This window comes from Lissotriton vulgaris, chromosome 1_2 (genome assembly GCF_964263255.1).
Source record: "Lissotriton vulgaris chromosome 1_2, aLisVul1.2, whole genome shotgun sequence".
Taxonomy (NCBI): Eukaryota; Metazoa; Chordata; class Amphibia; order Caudata; family Salamandridae; genus Lissotriton; species Lissotriton vulgaris.
The window spans coordinates 214,654,682-214,672,791 of NC_141686.1; the positions used below are offsets into that span (position 1 = coordinate 214,654,682).

Here is an 18,110-nt window from a genome sequence, read left to right on the forward strand (position 1 = left end):
AAAACTAGTTCCACCAACCCTGCTTGCTGTGCTGTTACTGTTCCCCGGGTCACATCAGGTCCCACATGGACACACTGTTGCAGAGAAGACATGTCCGGTCAGTGCCCATGCTGTGCAGGATGTTGCATTTCCTGCCAGCCAGCCGGGTCCCAGGGCACACAGGAATTCCCCTCCTGCATGGAGTTAAAGGAGGAAGCCGGTGTTCTAGAATCAATCATGTGCTCACCTCTTCCTAACCTCGACATGATGCGCTATTGCTGTGTCCAGCCCAGCAGAGCCCAACTTCTGCCCCAGACACACCACGCCATTGTGAGTCTCATAGTGAGAGCAGATGGCACAGGCTGAGACACTGCAGCAGAGCTCACTGTCTGACTCTCTGAAGAACAGACAGGCTAGAGATCCACGCGGTGCCAGGCCAGCAGCTCTTCTTTGTGCATTGTTCTGACAGCTGTAAAGAGATTCAGGTTAGTCAGATATTAATGTAATAATCTCCTGCTGCTGACATTTAGAATGTTTGTTAGGGAAATTATTAGGGGGCTCCAGCAGGGCATAGGGCTTTGCAAATGGGCACACTAGAGTTGTCTGTCTGTGCTGAAAATGCGCTACGTTTTGTCGAAAAAAGCAATTTTGCTGATTTATTAGTAGTGCAAAGTGTTTAACATCCTTGCTTGACAGTGACACTAGTCGAAGCATCACCCTTTTTTTTTTCTCAGCACAGTTAGACTTGCTAAGTCAGATAAATCATGTGATTATTGTTCCTTCCCGCTGGAGAGAGGTCAGCGTTTTCTCTACTGGCAGTTTTCAACCCCACCATTAAGTAGCGTAGAAGGTTATTATGCCACCTTCAAAAAAGCATATCGTATTGTACTGTATTGTATGTGGATAGCTCAGTGAGTTGCAGTTTTTGTCACAGAGATCCCTTTGTTACTGTAGCATCCTGCTACAAAGAACCACAGCCACAGGTTCTTATCTTTCAGAGCTTTATTTCTATACCACTTGTCTCAACCCTGTCCCTACTCTAACTGCCCTCATCCTGTCCTGACTCCTCCTCTTCACCTCAGCCCACCTAGCTCCGCCCACCCCAGCTACTAGACTGTCAACTATATTACATCTCCCCCTTTCTTAACAAAATGAGATTAATGTCTTCAGTGTTCGCAATTCTTCAATCCACCACACGGGTCGGTGGACAGCCTGTTCTTCAAGCCTCAGTAGTGTCGAATCAGTGGTGGGCTTGGTTTTGATCAATCTTTCCGTTGTCTTAATCAGGGCATTATTGACCACTTTGCGTGTGAACTGTTTACTCTTACACTCCGCAGTCATCATGTTTCCTTCCTGTGGTGTAACTGCTGTTGGTTCAGATGCTCGGTCTCTTTCATGAGTGGATAATGTTCTGGTCCTCTTCTGAGCACCCGCATCTACTTTAACTTCCTTTTGTCTTGTCCGGTCAAGGGCAACACTGTCCTCCAATTCAGGGTCATGTATACCAGACAGTACGGTACTATCTGACGAGACTGTCTTGGTTTGGTTTGATAACTCATTCGCGGCCTCGGGTTGTCTGGCGAACTCGTGGGCTATCTGTGCATAGGCATGTCTCTCTCTCATCCGATGATGATCTCTCTCTACTGACACGTCCAGCTTTCCTTGCGGAGTGACTGGCTGGTCCCTTCCCATCCGGTGACTAAGGTCCACTGTCTCTGTTTTCCTTTTGTAGGTCCTTTGAGTCAGCCTCGCGGATCCCTTCAGGGGTGACGGTGTCTGATCTATGTCCGGATATACTTGTGACTGACACGACAGGTTGAAAATTGCAAAAACCACAGTTGATGGACAGAATGTAGAACACTGTCATACATTCACCCCAGTACAAGGATCTGGGCCTAAATCCATTGTTTTATTGCACTTCACACCACCCTGGGTTAGACACTGGCTATATGCAAATCAGCTCTGACCCTGTGCCTCATGGGAACAGTCCAGTCCGAACTACCAAGCCATGTCTTTCCCAGACCGGAATCAAGCATCCAAGGACCGGTTTCTGGCTATCAGCCTTCATCAGCCTGGATAGCTTGACTCCAGTGGTGTGGAGAGCCTGGGACTCACGTCTGAGTATACCCAGCACACTCGGGGTGAAAATTGCAAAAACCACAGTTGATGGACAGAATGTAGAACAATGTCATACATTCACCCCAGTACAAGGATCTGGGCCTAAATCCATCGTTTTTTTGCACTTCACACCACCCTGGGTTAGACACTGGCTATATGCAAATCAGCTCAGACCCTGTGCCTCTTGGGAACAGTCCAGTCCGAACTACCAAGCCATGTCTTTCCCAGACCGGAATCAAGCATCCAAGGACCGGTTTCTGGCTATCAGCCTTCATCAGCCTGGATAGCTTGACTCCAGTGGTGTGGAGAGCCTGGGACTCACGTCTGAGTATACCCAGCACACTCGGGGTGAAAATTGCAAAAACCACAGTTGATGGACAGAATGTAGAACAATGTCATACATTCACCCCAGTACAAGGATCTGGGCCTAAATCCATCGTTTTTTTGCACTTCACACCACCCTGGGTTAGACACTGGCTATATGCAAATCAGCTCTGACCCTGTGCCTCATGGGAACAGTCCAGTCCGAACTACCAAGCCATGTCTTTCCCAGACCGGAATCAAGCATCCAAGGACCGGTTTCTGGCTATCAGCCTTCATCAGCCTGGATAGCTTGACTCCAGTGGTGTGGAGAGCCTGGGACTCACGTCTGAGTATACCCAGCACACTTGGGGTGAAAATTGCAAAAACCACAGTTGATGGACAGAATGTAGAACAATGTCATACATTCACCCCAGTACAAGGATCTGGGCCTAAATCCATCGTTTTTTTGCACTTCACATCACCCTGGGTTAGACACTGGCTATATGCAAATCAGCTCAGACCCTGTGCCTCTTGGGAACAGTCCAGTCCGAACTACCAAGCCATGTCTTTCCCAGACCGGAATCAAGCATCCAAGGACCGGTTTCTGGCTATCAGCCTTCATCAGCCTGGATAGCTTGACTCCAGTGGTGTGGAGAGCCTGGGACTCACGTCTGAGTATACCCAGCACACTCGGGGTGAAAATTGCAAAAACCACAGTTGATGGACAGAATGTAGAACAATGTCATACATTCACCCCAGTACAAGGATCTGGGCCTAAATCCATCGTTTTTTTGCACTTCACACCACCCTGGGTTAGACACTGGCTATATGCAAATCAGCTCTGACCCTGTGCCTCATGGGAACAGTCCAGTCCGAACTACCAAGCCATGTCTTTCCCAGACCGAAATCAAGCATCCAAGGACCGGTTTCTGGCTATTAGCCTTCATCAGCCTGGATAGCTTGACTCCAGTGGTGTGGAGAGCCTGGGACTCACGTCTGAGTTTACCCAGCACACTCGGGGTGAAAATTGCAAAAACCACAGTTGATGGACAGAATGTAGAACAATGTCATACATTCACCCCAGTACAAGGATCTGGGCCTAAATCTATCGTTTTTTTGCACTTCACACCACCCTGGGTTAGACACTGGCTATATGCAAATCAGCTCTGACCCTGTGCCTCATGGGAACAGTCCAGTCCGAACTACCAAGCCATGTCTTTCCCAGACCGGAATCAAGCATCCAAGGACCGGTTTCTGGCTATCAGCCTTCATCAGCCTGGATAGCTTGACTCCAGTGGTGTGGAGAGCCTGGGACTCACGTCTGAGTATACCCAGCACACTCGGGTGAAAATTGCAAAAACCACAGTTGATGGACAGAATGTAGAACAATGTCATACATTCACCCCAGTACAAGGATCTGGGCCTAAATCCATCGTGATTTTGCATTTCACACCACCCTGGGTTAGACACTGGCTATATGCAAATCAGCTCTGACCCCGTGCCTCATGGTAACAGTCCAGTCCGAACTACCAAGCCATGTCTTTCCCAGACCGGAATCAAGCATCCAAGGACCGGTTTCTGGCTATCAGCCTTCATCAGCCTGGATAGCTTGACTCCAGTGGTGTGGAGAGCCTGGGACTCACGTCTGAGTATACCCAGCACACTCGGGGTGAAAATTGCAAAAACCACAGTTGATGGACAGAATGTAGAACAATGTCATACATTCACCCCAGTACAAGGATCTGGGCCTAAATCCATCGTTTTTTTGCACTTCACACCACCCTGGGTTAGACACTGGCTATATGCAAATCAGCTCTGACCCTGTGCCTCATGGGAACAGTCCAGTCCGAACTACCAAGCCATGTCTTTCCCAGACCGGAATCAAGCATCCAAGGACCGGTTTCTGGCTATCAGCCTGGATAGCTTGACTCCAGTAGTGTGGAGAGCCTGGGACTCACGTCTGAGTATACCCAGCACACTCGGGGTGAAAATTGCAAAAACCACAGTTGATGGACAGAATGTAGAACAATGTCAAACATTCACCCCAGTACAAGGATCTGGGCCTAAATCCATCGTTTTTTTGCACTTCACACCACCCTGGGTTAGACACTGGCTATATGCAAATCAGCTCTGACCCTGTGCCTCATGGGAACAGTCCAGTCCGCACTACCAAGCCATGTCTGTCCCAGACCGGAATCAAGCATCCAAGGACCGGTTTCTGGCTATCAGCCTTCATCAGCCTGGATAGCTTGACTCCAGTGGTGTGGAGAGCCTGGGACTCACGTCTGAGTATACCCAGCACACTCAGGGTGAAAATTGCAAAAACCACAGTTGATGGACAGAATGTAGAACAATGTCATACATTCACCCCAGTACAAGGATCTGGGCCTAAATCCATCGTGTTTTTGCACTTCACACCACCCTGGGTTAGACACTGGCTATATGCAAATCAGCTCTGACCCTGTGCCTCATGGGAACAGTCCAGTCCGAACTACCAAGCCATGTCTTTCCCAGACCGGAATCAAGCATCCAAGGACCGGTTTCTGGCTATCAGCCTTCATCAGCCTGGATAGCTTGACTCCAGTGGTGGGGAGAGCCTGGGACTCACGTTTGAGTATACCCAGCACACTCGGGGTGAAAATTGCAAAAACCACAGTTGATGGACAGAATGTAGAACAATGTCATACATTCACCCCAGTACAAGGATCTGGGCCTAAATCCATCGTTTTTTGCACTTCACATCACCCTGGGTTAGACACTGGCTATATGCAAATCAGCTCTGACCCTGTGCATCATGGGAACAGTCCAGTCCGAACTACCAAGCCATGTCTTTCCCAGACCGGAATCAAGCATCCAAGGACCGGTTTCTGGCTATCAGCCTGGATAGCTTGACTCCAGTAGTGTGGAGAGCCTGGGACTCACGTCTGAGTATACCCAGCACACTCGGGGTGAAAATTGCAAAAACCACAGTTGATGGACAGAATGTAGAACAATGTCATACATTCACCCCAGTACAAGGATCTGGGCCTAAATCCATTGTGTTTTTGCACTTCACACCACCCTGGGTTAGACACTGGCTATATGCAAATCAGCTCTGACCCTGTGCCTCATGGGAATAGTCCAGTCCGAACTACCAAGCCATGTCTTTCCCAGACCGGAATCAAGCATCCAAGGACCGGTTTCTGGCTATCAGCCTTCATCAGCCTGCATAGCTTGACTCCAGTGGTGTGGAGAGCCTGGGACTCACGTCTGAGTATACCCAGCACACTCAGGGTGAAAATTGCAAAAACCACAGTTGATGGACAGAATGTAGAACAATGTCATACATTCACCCCAGTACAAGGATCTGGGCCTAAATCCATCGTGTTTTTGCACTTCACACCACCCTGGGTTAGACACTGGCTATATGCAAATCAGCTCTGACCCTGTGCCTCATGGGAACAGTCCAGTCCGAACTACCAAGCCATGTCTTTCCCAGACCGGAATCAAGCATCCAAGGACCGGTTTCTGGCTATCAGCCTTCATCAGCCTGGATAGCTTGACTCCAGTGGTGTGGAGATCCTGGGACTCACGTCTGAGTATACCCAGCACATTCGGGGTGAAAATTGCAAAAACCACAGTTGATTGACAGAATGTAGAACAATGTCGTACATTCACCCCAGTACAAGGATCTGGGCCTAAATCCATCGTTTTTTTGCACTTCACACCACCCTGGGTTAGACACTGGCTATATGCAAATCAGCTCTGACCCTGTGCCTCATGGGAACAGTCCAGTCCGAACTACCAAGCCATGTCTTTCCCAGACCGTAATCAAGCATTCAAGGACCGGTTTCTGGCTATTAGCCTTCATCAGCCTGGATAGCTTGATTCCAGTGGTGTGGAGAGCCTGGGACTCACGTCTGAGTATACCCAGCACACTCGGGGTGAAAATTGCAAAAACCACAGTTGATGGACAGAATGTAGAACAATGTCATACACTCACCCCAGTACAAGGATCTGGGCCTAAATCCAACGTTTTTTTGCACTTCACACCACCCTGGGTTAGACACTGGCTATATGCAAATCAGCTCTGACCCTGTGCCTCATGGGAACAGTCCAGTCTGAACTACCAAGCCATGTCTTTCCCAGACCGGATCAAGCATCCAAGGACTGGTTTCTTGCTATCAGCCTTCATCAGCCTGGATAGCTTGACTCCAGTGGTGGGGAGAGCCTAGGACTCACGTCTGAGTATACCCAACACTCTCGGGGTAAAAATTGCAAAAACCACAGTTGATGGACAGAATGTAGAACAATGTCATACATTCACCCCAGTACAAGTATCTGGGCCTAAATCCATCGTTTTTTTGCACTTCACACCACCCTGGGTTAGATACTGGCTATATGCAAATCAGCTCTGACCCTGTGCCTCATGGGAACAGTCCAGTCCGAACTACCAAGCCATGTCTTTCCCAGACCGGAATCAAGCATCCAAGGACCGGTTTCTGGCTATCAGCCTTCATCAGCCTGGATAGCTTGACTCCAGTGGTGTGGAGAGCCTGGGACTCACGTCTGAGTATACCCAGCACACTCGGGGTGAAAATTGCAAAAACCACAGTTGATGGACAGAATGTAGAACAATGTCATTGTGCCGCTTTTGGCCGCCATAAGTGTGGCAGGGTATGCTCAGACGTGAGTCCCTTGCTCACTTTGCCACTGGATTCAAGCAAGCCGGGCTGAAGACGGCTGGAGTGCCAGAAACCAGTCCTCGGAAGCTTGTTTCCGGTCCAGGGAAGATATGGCTAGGCAGTTCGGGCTGGACTGTTCCCATGAGGCACAGGGTCAGACTGATTTGCATATGGCCATGTCTGTACTGGGGTGGCAGAGTGGGCTAAAGAACGGTGATGGATTAAATCCAGATCTTTTGACTGGGTGTGAGTGTTTGATTGATTCAGATGCTCTGTCCATCACCACCCCCTTTTGTACTGACATGACAGGTTGTCTTGTGGCGTGACTGAGTATTCAGAGACCTTAGTGTGTGACATGTTGCTCTTGACGGGAAGGATGTCCTTTGGTTTCATGGTGCGTTCGGGTGGTTGACGCCATGGCTGTGTTCGGGACCATGACTCAGTCGACTCACGGGATTGAACAGATGTGCTCTCTGGGTCAGAGAAGTCTCTTGTCGACTTCCAGGATCGGACAGACGCGCTCTCTGAACCAGAGGAGTTCCTGGCCATAGACGTGCTTTCTGGGTCAAAGAAGTCTTTTGTCGACTTCCAGGATCGGACGGACGCGCTCTCTGAATCAGAGGAGTTCCTGGCCATACTCCTTTTAAAGCGTTCCTTTGAGAGTGTATCGAGTAATGGATGTCTGAAATGAGTAGGCCGTGACACGTTGTTCTTTGACTCAGGGTTGTCTTTAAGACGCTTCTCCGGGCGCCTTCGTCGACTTGTCTTTGGCGTTGTTTCATTTGAGAAGTTGTTCAACAACCACGTGCTTGTTCTTTGTGTTTGATCTTGAGGTTTTCCATCTTTGCCTTTCTCACATGTCAACGACTTCTTCTCAGTTTCTTCGTTGTCCCAGGTGCCATTGATGCGTTGGTCTTTTCCTGTTCGTTGTTGGGGAGGGTCAGTTCGTCTTATGCGACCTATTTCTTCTTCCCACTTATTTGGTGCTCGGACACCCATGATATGGGTGTGATGTGTTTTCCTGCTGGATGTTCCTTCAGACTCATCTTCACAACTTGGCGAAGAATGTTCCTGCGCCAACTTCCAGTTTTGACCATTTTGATTTCTTCTTCTATAGTTTGTCTTCCTTACTCTCTTGTTGTGCAGGTTGCCTTCTTGTCCAGGAGTGCGATCTGTCCCACTTGACGCTCCCTCCTCGTCAGACTTTGAATGACACCTTGAGGGTGACGAACTCCTTGAGGTTGTCCTTTGACTGATTGACTCGGAGTGCTCCTTTTCACTTTGTCTCTCTCGTTGTCTTTTCACTGGTCTGCCTTCCCTCTCTTTCCTTTTTGTTTTGTGCATTTTCCGAGTTTCATCCGTCCAGGCATCTTGATCTGTTGCCTTCAGGGGCAGGTCCTTTGATCTGTCTCTTGCCTTGACGTGTATTCCAATTTCAGCCTTCCTAATGATTTCTTCTAATGACCAATTTCCTCGCAGGATCTTGAGCTTTGTGTCGGGGTTTGCGCAGCCTTCAATTATCCGGAGTCGAACTGCGTCCTCATTCGTAAAGGTGTTAAAGTGGCAGCCTTGTACCAGGTTTTGCAACCGAATGATGAAAGTTGGCAATGGTTCGCCTGGTTCCTGCCGAGCTGTGTTGAAAGCGATGCGCTCATGATCCACTTCCGCTTGTGCGGAGAGACGGGCACATAGCTTCTCTTGGAGTCTTTCATAGATTTCTGTGTCTTCTTTGGAAAATGTTTTGATTGGGCATCGGCCCTCAGGACCCACCAAATGGAGGAGCAGCATTAAACGTTTCCTCTCTCTTTGTTCACCATGGGCGTCCAGGAAGTCACCCAATGTTGCCAGCCATTGGTTCCGTTTGAGACACAGACTCCAGGTGACCGTCTGCACCCCTGGGCGTGTTACTTCAATGCAGGGATTGAACCGTTGTGCTATTTCTTCCCCCGCCATGAGAGGAGGATTCTGATGGATTATATTTGCAGGGCACGGGCTGTTCACTCGTCTTCTCGTCTTCTTAGCTGATCCTCTTTAGTCAAAACCTTCGGTCTGGTCATGTGCTGGGACGTTGATAGTCTTTGCAATCATCACAGTATGTGCCAGTGAATCACTTAGATTTTGTGCGTTCCGAAGTGTCCACCACCCAGCAGCACTGTGCTAGACACAAGGTTCCTTTTCTTTCGAGTCGCATGCTAGTGGCAGGTGGTTACCACCTTTTCCGCGGTGATGCTGGGCACGTTTGACATCTTTGTTCGTTCGGGCGTTCCCTGTGCACTGGCGCAGGTCCTCCACTCACTTCAGTGAGTGTTGTGCTTATTTCTGGGACTGTCTTTCGCAGTCTTGCCCTCTTCTGAACTTCGTGCGGTTCTGTCCAGCAGCTCCTCTCTTTTACGCTCTTCAGTGTGTGTTCACCATCACCTTTACCCGTTGTTTGCGTCTGCTTGTGCTTGTTTTCTTATTATACCCCTTGCATTTGCTCGTGATTATTGATGTCCACTTGTCGTTTTTTACCTGGCTCTTGCATGCATCTGTGCTCGTTTCTTTTCCTCACTTGCATTGGCCAATGTTTGTTGCATCACCTTTGTAGGTGCTCGTGCTGGTTTGCGGTTTCTCGCCAATGTTTGTTTATTGGCTCTTGACAGTGCTTGTTTCTTTCTATTAGCCAATGCTTGTTTATTTGCTCTTATCAATGCTTGTTCGGTTTTCGCCAATGCTTGTTTGGTCTTCGCCAATGCTTGTTTGGTCCTCGCCAGTGCTTGTTTCTATTGCCAATGCTTGTTTATTTGCCAATGCTTGTTTACTTGCCAATGCTTGTTTATTTGCCAATGCTTGTTTATTTTCTGGTGCCAATGCTTGTTTCTTTGCCCAGTGCCTGACTTCAAAATGGCTGCCTTCACACTACACAGGGATGTCCTTCCCAAATGCCTGACTTCAAAATGGCCGCCACCAGTCATCCACGAGGCTTGCTCTCCTCAATCACAACTCTTCACCAGGCACTTTCCAGGGACAGCACTCACCAGGATTCGCTTTCCTCTGCTTGCCACGGCCACCAGGTGAGGTTGGGGTGGGCTCCCACCTTACGCTGCACTCTTCGCGCGCTTCGGCACCGACACCATGCCAAATCTCACGCATCGGGTGTGAGGTTTTCTCGATCGCGGGCATTCGAGCCCCGGTTCTCAGGCGCTCAGTCGCGCTCTTCAGCCGGTCCTTCAGGGACGGATTCTCCCACCGCTGGGCACTTCTTCCTGTTCTCTGGGGGCACAGCAGGGTCGGAGTGGGCTCCCGACTCCTGTCTTTATGAGGGTCACTCACCCCACACGCTTCCGGCGTGATTCGCGTTTTGAGCACGAAGGACTCTTCTTTGGCTCCGAGCGTTTCAGCGCTCTTCTCGGCCCCTCTTCTCGGCTCCCTCACAGTCTGCAGAGGGGCAGGGTCGCCTGCTGTTAGCCTCTTCAGTTTAGGCGGCAGCTCAGTCGTATTCGACAGCTCGATCTCGACAGCTGCCCGGGACAGGGTGCTTTCACGAGGTGCTGTGGGTTGTGGGTTTTGCTCATCCCACTCTTGTCGCCAGTTGTAGCATCCTGCTACAAAGAACCACAGACACAGGTTCTTATCTTTCAGAGCTTTATTTCTATACCACTTGTCTCAACCCTGTCCCTACTCTAACTGCCCTCATCCTGTCCTGACTCCTCCTCTTCCCCTCAGCCCACCTAGCTCCGCCCACCCCAGCTACTAGACTGTCAACTATATTACAGTTACATATGGTTTGGCCGCACCTAAAGCTGAGGTTGCGGTGGAGGGTGCTGATTTTTCTAGAAATTAAATAATAGCCTCAAAATTACCTGCTGCAGAGTTTGACTTACTTGTTGCTCAAATGAGTGTGATTTCTGATATTTGTTTATTTCCATTGACCTAATTAGTGTTACACATCTAGTTCTTGCCAGACTCTTGTAAATCCACTGAGTCTATGAAAAGGTCACACATAAGCATTCTAAAACATTAGCAGCTATACTCAAATGGGTGTAATTTCTGATATTTATATGATTCCCTCTTCTTCATTGCATATTTTTGCTAGCAAGAAAGTGTCACTCAGGTTTTGAATTTGCAGCAGTGCGCGCTCCCTGTGTTTTATTGTAGCAGTACTCAAGGTGAGTTTTGCAGACAAAAGGGAGAATTTACTTGACTTTTCATCTGCATTGAGGCTCGGGGTTGAACGCCACTGTGCTCTAATGCAGTCACGTGTTCCAGGAAAGGCGGAAACGTTACAACAGCTGGCTCCGCCCACAAACAAGGAATTGAAACTGAAGGCATTCCAACGGCTGACGTGTTTGATCTATCAATAGCAACCAACCGGTCAAGATGTCGATGACATGCTGAACCAATAAACTGCGGTGCAGTTAAACGTCATAGTTGCTGAAACACATCCACAGTATGCTGGCGCGGTTTTCAAAGAGCAGCTGTGCTTGTCAGCCTCTCTCCTCTCACAGTCTGAGGAAGGTTCGCGCCCTGCTCATCTCCGCCTCAACACAGCTCTGATATCAGAACGTATCAAGGTAACGATTACTGATTTATCTGGCAGAGTCAAAGCTGCTACAAAATTACAAATTCCCTTCTTAAAACAAAATATTAAATCCGACGGTGGACAGATCTCGGAAAGCCGCCTAAACTGTACTCCAGTCGGTCCTATTCTAAGACGTGCTGGGGCAGAAAGGGAATGTATGAGGCCCCGCTAATATAACTTAAAATGACGCCAGATTCCATTAATTGACGATTGTTGAGCGACTTTACAGGAGGCAACCATAGCGAGATGTCCGTGTCTCTTTGAGTAAGATTTGGATGGTCAATGTGTGCTTCGGTGTGACTTTCCATTGCCTTATGTATGATACTTTGAGTGACACTTTATCACCAGTAAAAACAAAGCTGTGAAATCTATGAAAACGAGATAACAGACATTGGTAAATGCATTACCTTTGTTATAATAATACGCTGCTTTTTTGATGTTTGTTGTAAGTTAGGTTTGTGCCTCTTGGGGGAGCAGGCGGAGGAGTCACTGGGAGGTAGTCGACAAGGAGCTGATACCTATTCTAAGGGGTTAACAACACGAGCGGGGTGCATGTCTGAACCTCCGGCGCTGCCAGGAGGGTATGCGTTATTTTTTTTATAACCAAATTTATTGATTTTATAAGAAACCAACAAAGAATAAAAATGCCAGCTGTTCGTACATTTGGCCGTGCAAGGCAAATAGAAGGGGACATAACACCCGCATAAAGGAACTGATAGACAAGGCAGAAATAAAAACAGTGTTGCACCCAATCCAAACCTCGAGTATCCATTGAAGTGTATTAGTCTTCCACCTAGGGTGACCAGATTCTCAAAACAAAAAACGGGGACAGGTCATAGACATAGAAGTAGGATGACGGTTTGCAGTAAACATCGACATAAAAGTAGGATTATTTGACAGCTCTCATAGACATAGAAAAGGGACAACAATGACAGCTCCCTCCACAAACCGAGATGAAGCATTACAGACAACAAATCTGAGGTCTTTTATTGGCACCCCTCTTCTTTACACAGCAGCATTAGTACTTCTTACTATATTTACACGTTTAAGGACTACAGCATATATCTGCCAAAAATCAATAAAACATCAGAGGCTAGCAAATGCCAGAGCAAAGAGAGCATGCGTGCACATGCTCAACTGGAACAATGAAAAACAGGGACATTTCTGTGTTTACCTGGGACACTGGTTGAAAACGGGGACATTTGAGTCACTTGGAGAAAAGTGTCGGGACACGGGGACACTTCTCCAAAAACAGGGACCGTCCTGGGAAAACTGGGACGTCTGGTCACCCTACTTCCACCACCCCAATCCATTTGCCTCACATTCTACGGAAATTTTTCGGGCAGCCTCTTGCCTCATACAGGGGTCGCTCCTGGGCGGCGCACCAGTCCACCCCTCTACGCCAGCGCGTCATGGTGGGGGCAGCTGAGGTTAGCCGCAGTAACTCTTTTGGCCACCATCAGTGCCGTGTTGAGAGAGTTTTTCAGCTCTGGAACCATCCAGCCCCTCAGTGATACCTATCAAAACATTCATTAGGTTAAGAGGAACCTCCCAGCCTAGAACCTCAGTGAGTTCCCCAGTTACTGACTCCCAGTATCATGTAATAGCGGAGCAACGCCACACCATGTGATAAAAGTCAGATTTTAGATGGCTGCAGCAGGGGTATGATGCATCAGGTCGGAGCCCAGCGCGATGGAGACGCAGCGGCGCAAGATAGGCATTGTGAAGCCTTGCTGAGGCTGTGACTGTTTTGGGAGCCATCAATGCGTCCCTCCAATTGGCGTCCTCCAAAGACCCAAGCCAACCCTCCGATCTGTCCCTGGGGTGTGATTGTGTGTTAGGGGTGTTATTGAAAAGAGAACAATAGATACAGGAGATTCCCCCTTCCCAGGGCTCGAGTCGGGGTACCACGCGGGTGGACGGCGTTTCCCCACTTACTTTACTGGGAGCTCGATAACTATAAATTGCAACTGAGTGCAAGCCACCTTTCGTGGCGTCACTTCCTGTCGTGACGTCTGCGTCCTCCCACTTCTTTTTTTAGGACTTGTGCCCTGCCCCTTCCCTAGATTACCGGTCATGGTCTTAGTTTCGGGCGGGCTACACTCAGGTAGGGAGGTGCCATCTGAAATGTGAGAGTGGAGGGCATGTCGTATTTGCAAGTATCGGTAGAACTGGGAGGCGCAAAGGGAGAAACGGAGAAACGAGTTTGCACGAGTTTCCAGTGAGTGTGATGTAAAGCTCCCCAGGCCAAAAGCACACCACGGGTGACCTTGGGTAGAGTTTGGGTGATGAACCCCCCAGAGTGGGCATCACTGGTGCAGACCACGTATGCCCGGACCCTTTAGAAGTAACACTATTTTACTTCAGAGAAAGTGTGGGTGCATAAAGCCCTTACTGCAGCAGGCTCCATGTAGAGAGGTAGTCCCCAGACTGTAAAAATATGCTTGTCTGCCATACCCAGGACAAAGGGCGGAAATTCCACGGAGTGGGCATTGCAGTATCAGCGACCATAGGCACTGCACCCGCTGAGAGCATAAAGCTGCTAAAAATACTGCTATCTGTCACTGCAAATTAGTACATTTTAGTTTCTGTCCTCTAGCCTTTACCCATGTTCTGATTTAGACAATAATAATCCCCCCACACTGTGAAAAGCCGTTACTAGCTGAGGCACTTCATTACAACAGTTTCCACCTACTCCACAAACATTTCTGAAGCGCACACAATTAACAGAGAAGAGTCGGCCACATGTATTTGTTCACACAAATGCTGTATGAAAGCAGCTACTTGATGAAAAACTGCCACAAAAAATGTACTCAGAAGTTTCAAAAATATTAATACACTTGAACATGTCGAAATTTTTTTTTTTTTTTGCAAGCTGTAAATGGTCCCTTATTTTCCCACATGCAGCCATAAATTATGCTGATTTAGTGCTGGAGCTATTCTGAACACATTTTGAATTGTGCAGGCAAAGCACTGGCGGAGACTACAGGTCTACAATCTGCTGTGAGAATTCTGAGCGCAGGACATAACAAGTGGGGCGGCCATTGTGAGAATGGCATTTATTAGGGATGGTTTGTGACGTGAGCTGGTTAAAATAAAGACAAACTAAATGAACAGCACTGGTTTAGAGCTTGTCTAGGATTAAACAGAAATGCCTGATATGAGAAGCACACAAGGAACAGGAAATATTATGCTACAGCCAATAGAAAAGGAGCAAAAGTAAGTGGTAAGCACAGAATTAATGGAAAGCAAGGGGGCGGGATTTAAACCCCTTTTAAGATTTATTTTAAATACTATAAATTTCACAAATGCTGTGCAGGCAAAACCTAAAAAAGCGCCCTTTTTTGTTGCACAAAGATGTTCTACTGTCTGCATTGAAATAGCTGCACCACCCCTAAAGTGCATTCATGCAGCTTTTGAAGTAAAACAGTCAGGGGAGTAGAATTTAATAAAGTATCTACTTGTCCATGGGGCACGTTGTCCTGTAACAAAATCCTCTTATCTCTTTGGTGCCATTTTGGGCTGCAACAAATCATGGCAGCAATCTCTTTATATAAGAGCTCTGATCTGTCCGCTCTGATTGTGCTAGGGCTTATACAATAGCAGTGTTTGAATACTTGCAATCCCCTTATGTTGTCACGTTTCCGCAGATCTACATAATGGGGCTGAAGGTAGTGGTAAGCAATAGTTCCAGGGTTAGAATGCCCATTTTCTTCTGTGCAAACCTACTATCTTGCATGTTTTAAGGGGTTTCAACAAATCTTCTCTAATCCTTTCCCATACTGAGAAATGTTTGAAATTTACTCCTGACAATGGCAGACCTAAACCTTCTTCCAGAGTTGGAAAAAAGTGGTTGGAGGGAAAGTGAACTTGCAAACACTCAGATATTCGTATGAGCAAATCTAAAAACAAAGATTTGCTCATGCTATAATGCAGTACACTAATATTTTCCAGGAATACAATTTCTTATCTTGCTTCTGTAAATTCTTGGGAATTCACCAAAGTCGTATAGCTGCACTTAATGCAAGGACATATACCATGGGTGCACTTTTGAGACTTTCTTTAATAACTGAGCCCCTACTTTGGTCTGGTGTTGACCATGACCTTTTACGTTTATTAAAATTTTCTCTCTCTCTCTGTATCGGCTGGCTTCACTGTGAGTGAACGCATTCTGCTTTTTCACAAGGAGCATATCGGCACACAAAGTAGTTTTGTTCAGTGCCTGTAGCTACTGTGGCAGTGTGTGCTTTTTGAGACCAAACCTTTTTTTTTGCTTTTGTCAAAGTTTGTTATAATGGCGAGGGCCGTGCAGCACCCACACCAATAAGGTTTTACAAAAACCATGCCAAAACAAGTCACACATTTACAAAACTGAAAAGCTGACCACCAATTTCAGACCTAATGGCTTTACCAATGCTGGTTTATTTTTGTTTCCCATAATTCTATTGAAACTGGTTACACTGATCTTCAATTATGAATATTTTTGGGAAATGCTAGCATGCATCAACACATGTTACTAAATGACGCTGCAAAGAAATGGTGCCTGAAATTTTACAGTAATTTAGTGAAATGTTTTTTTCCTGCTTTAATTTTTTTATAAACATTTTATTTTGAAAGCAAAGAATTATCAATCTTGCTTTCAAGCTCCTTCAAATATTTGCATCAACTCAGAGAGAATTCTGGGAGCATTATACATAGGCTCATATTGCTAACCTTTGAAAACGTGTGTAGACCTTTTTAAACTGGAACCACTTTCAGTAGTGCAGCCAGAACTTACAATATTTACTTCGAGCGCTCACCCTAACAATAAAGGCTTTCAATTAATGAACCTTAAATACAAATTTGAACAGCATTAACATATGGACAAAAAGATTACCTTAACTGCAGACAGTGCCCTTCTGTGATCCATAATGTGCTACTGCAAACTGGCAGCCAGAGGGTTTGTGCTGCAGGGGGTTTGGTCTACTTGTCCCAAGGACAAAATACACATTAAAACTTGTTGCACTTAACCCCAAACAATATGTACTGGGCGTCAGGCTATAGGAATCCCTGAAAACATGATTGTACCGTACGTTAAGTATGTGGTGCTGACACAAGAGGGAGGCTGGAGGTGTGGGGTCTGCCTCATGGTAGCTGCAGGCTGCCGTGCACTGCAAGCCTGCATCTGTGACTGCCACACAGTGGCGTAGCTTGGCCAGTAAGGCTGGGTTGATGGGGGGGATTCCGATTCACAACATTCGTGCTGAGACATTTCGTTAAAACTAGTGGTTGAAGTGGCACTGCCCATACCTTTTTAAATTTAAGGAAAACAGTTCCCCTACTTTCTGTTAAAAGATACCTGTCCCGGGACAGTTATTTTCGAGAGCTGCGATGCCTCGGGTGCAGTGCAAGGCAGGGAGTCTCCTGTGCTGTGAAACTGAAGCTGGCAGACAGCTTGACAAGCCCTCTTGCCAGGGAGTTTGCTTACATGAAAGACATGTAAATGTGCACAAAGGATGAATCTGCAAATATAAAGGGAGCGCTGTTTTGCTCAGGCAACACCATTGATCCCTTCTGGAGATTTGCCATTCCAGGGTTAGGTGGAAGGGGACTATGGGCTTGCTTGTTGGGACAGGGAGGATCTCCAGTCCTGTGTCCGTTCTTGTTACATTGGAAACATCAGGCTTTAGCATGTCAAAGTTTTTTTCCATATACCCACCAATGGGCTGAGAAGAGTTCTTGGGCCCACCCCCTCAACAGGATTTTAGGGGCATTTAGAAGACTCTTAGTTTCTCTCTTTGGGCTTTTCCCCCTCTTTGCCTTGGGGAGGCTTTGTAACCCCTTTCTTTTGGTCACACCCAGTGGTTGTCTTGGTCATCCTTATCTTGACCCAGTAGTCCGCCGCAGTCCGAATTCTTGGGGGAAAATTGGACCTAGGTCTACCAGATACTGATGCAAATTTTTGTTGATTAAGTTACTCAAATGTGTTCCTTCATAAACAAAATATGAAGTCCCATATAATCCTTCACTTTAGACCTATAAAAGTTCTAAGTACGCCCCTCCCCTAACTCCAGTGAGTTTTTATTGTTTAAAAAAAAAATAGTACATGAACTTAATTCAATGCCCTAACGAATTTTAGAAATTTGGAAAATAGTCAATTCAAAAAATGAGTTGTACTAAAGTAAATTTTTCGATTCTTGTTGTGTGATCAGGTGTTGACTAAGTTAGTCCAAAAATGTCAACGTCTTAGATCTCACTGCTGAGCCACCAATGTAGGAAACTGGCACTGTATATGCTACATCAATGTAAGATCTAGTGTGCATAGAGTCCAGGGGATTGTCAGAGATGTAGCAGAGGCTAAATTAGATAATCACTAACCGCTCTTTGTGGTAGTGTGGTCAAGCAGTTTGGCTTATCAGGAGGATGTGTTAATCATCTATTGTATTCACTCAATCAAGGCTGATGGCAAACACTCGGAGACAGAATCCAGACCAATTAGGTAAATA

General features: G+C 47.1%; 1 protein-coding gene across 3 annotated transcripts in view; it reads left to right on the forward strand.

The window, feature by feature from the left end:
* Window positions 1-289: 289 nt before the first annotated feature.
* The window catches only part of LOC147735027 (serine protease FAM111A-like), a 90,194-nt gene continuing 72,373 nt past the window's right edge, over window positions 290-18,110 (forward strand). The window contains exon 1 of one of the 3 annotated variants that reach the window (XM_086953121.1): window positions 290-464. The gene's annotated coding sequence lies outside the window, so the exon portion shown is untranslated. Of the gene's footprint in view, window positions 465-11,355; window positions 11,618-18,110 lie in introns of those variants that run through there. The other 2 variants (XM_086953120.1, XM_086953122.1) reach the window with 2 other exon arrangements.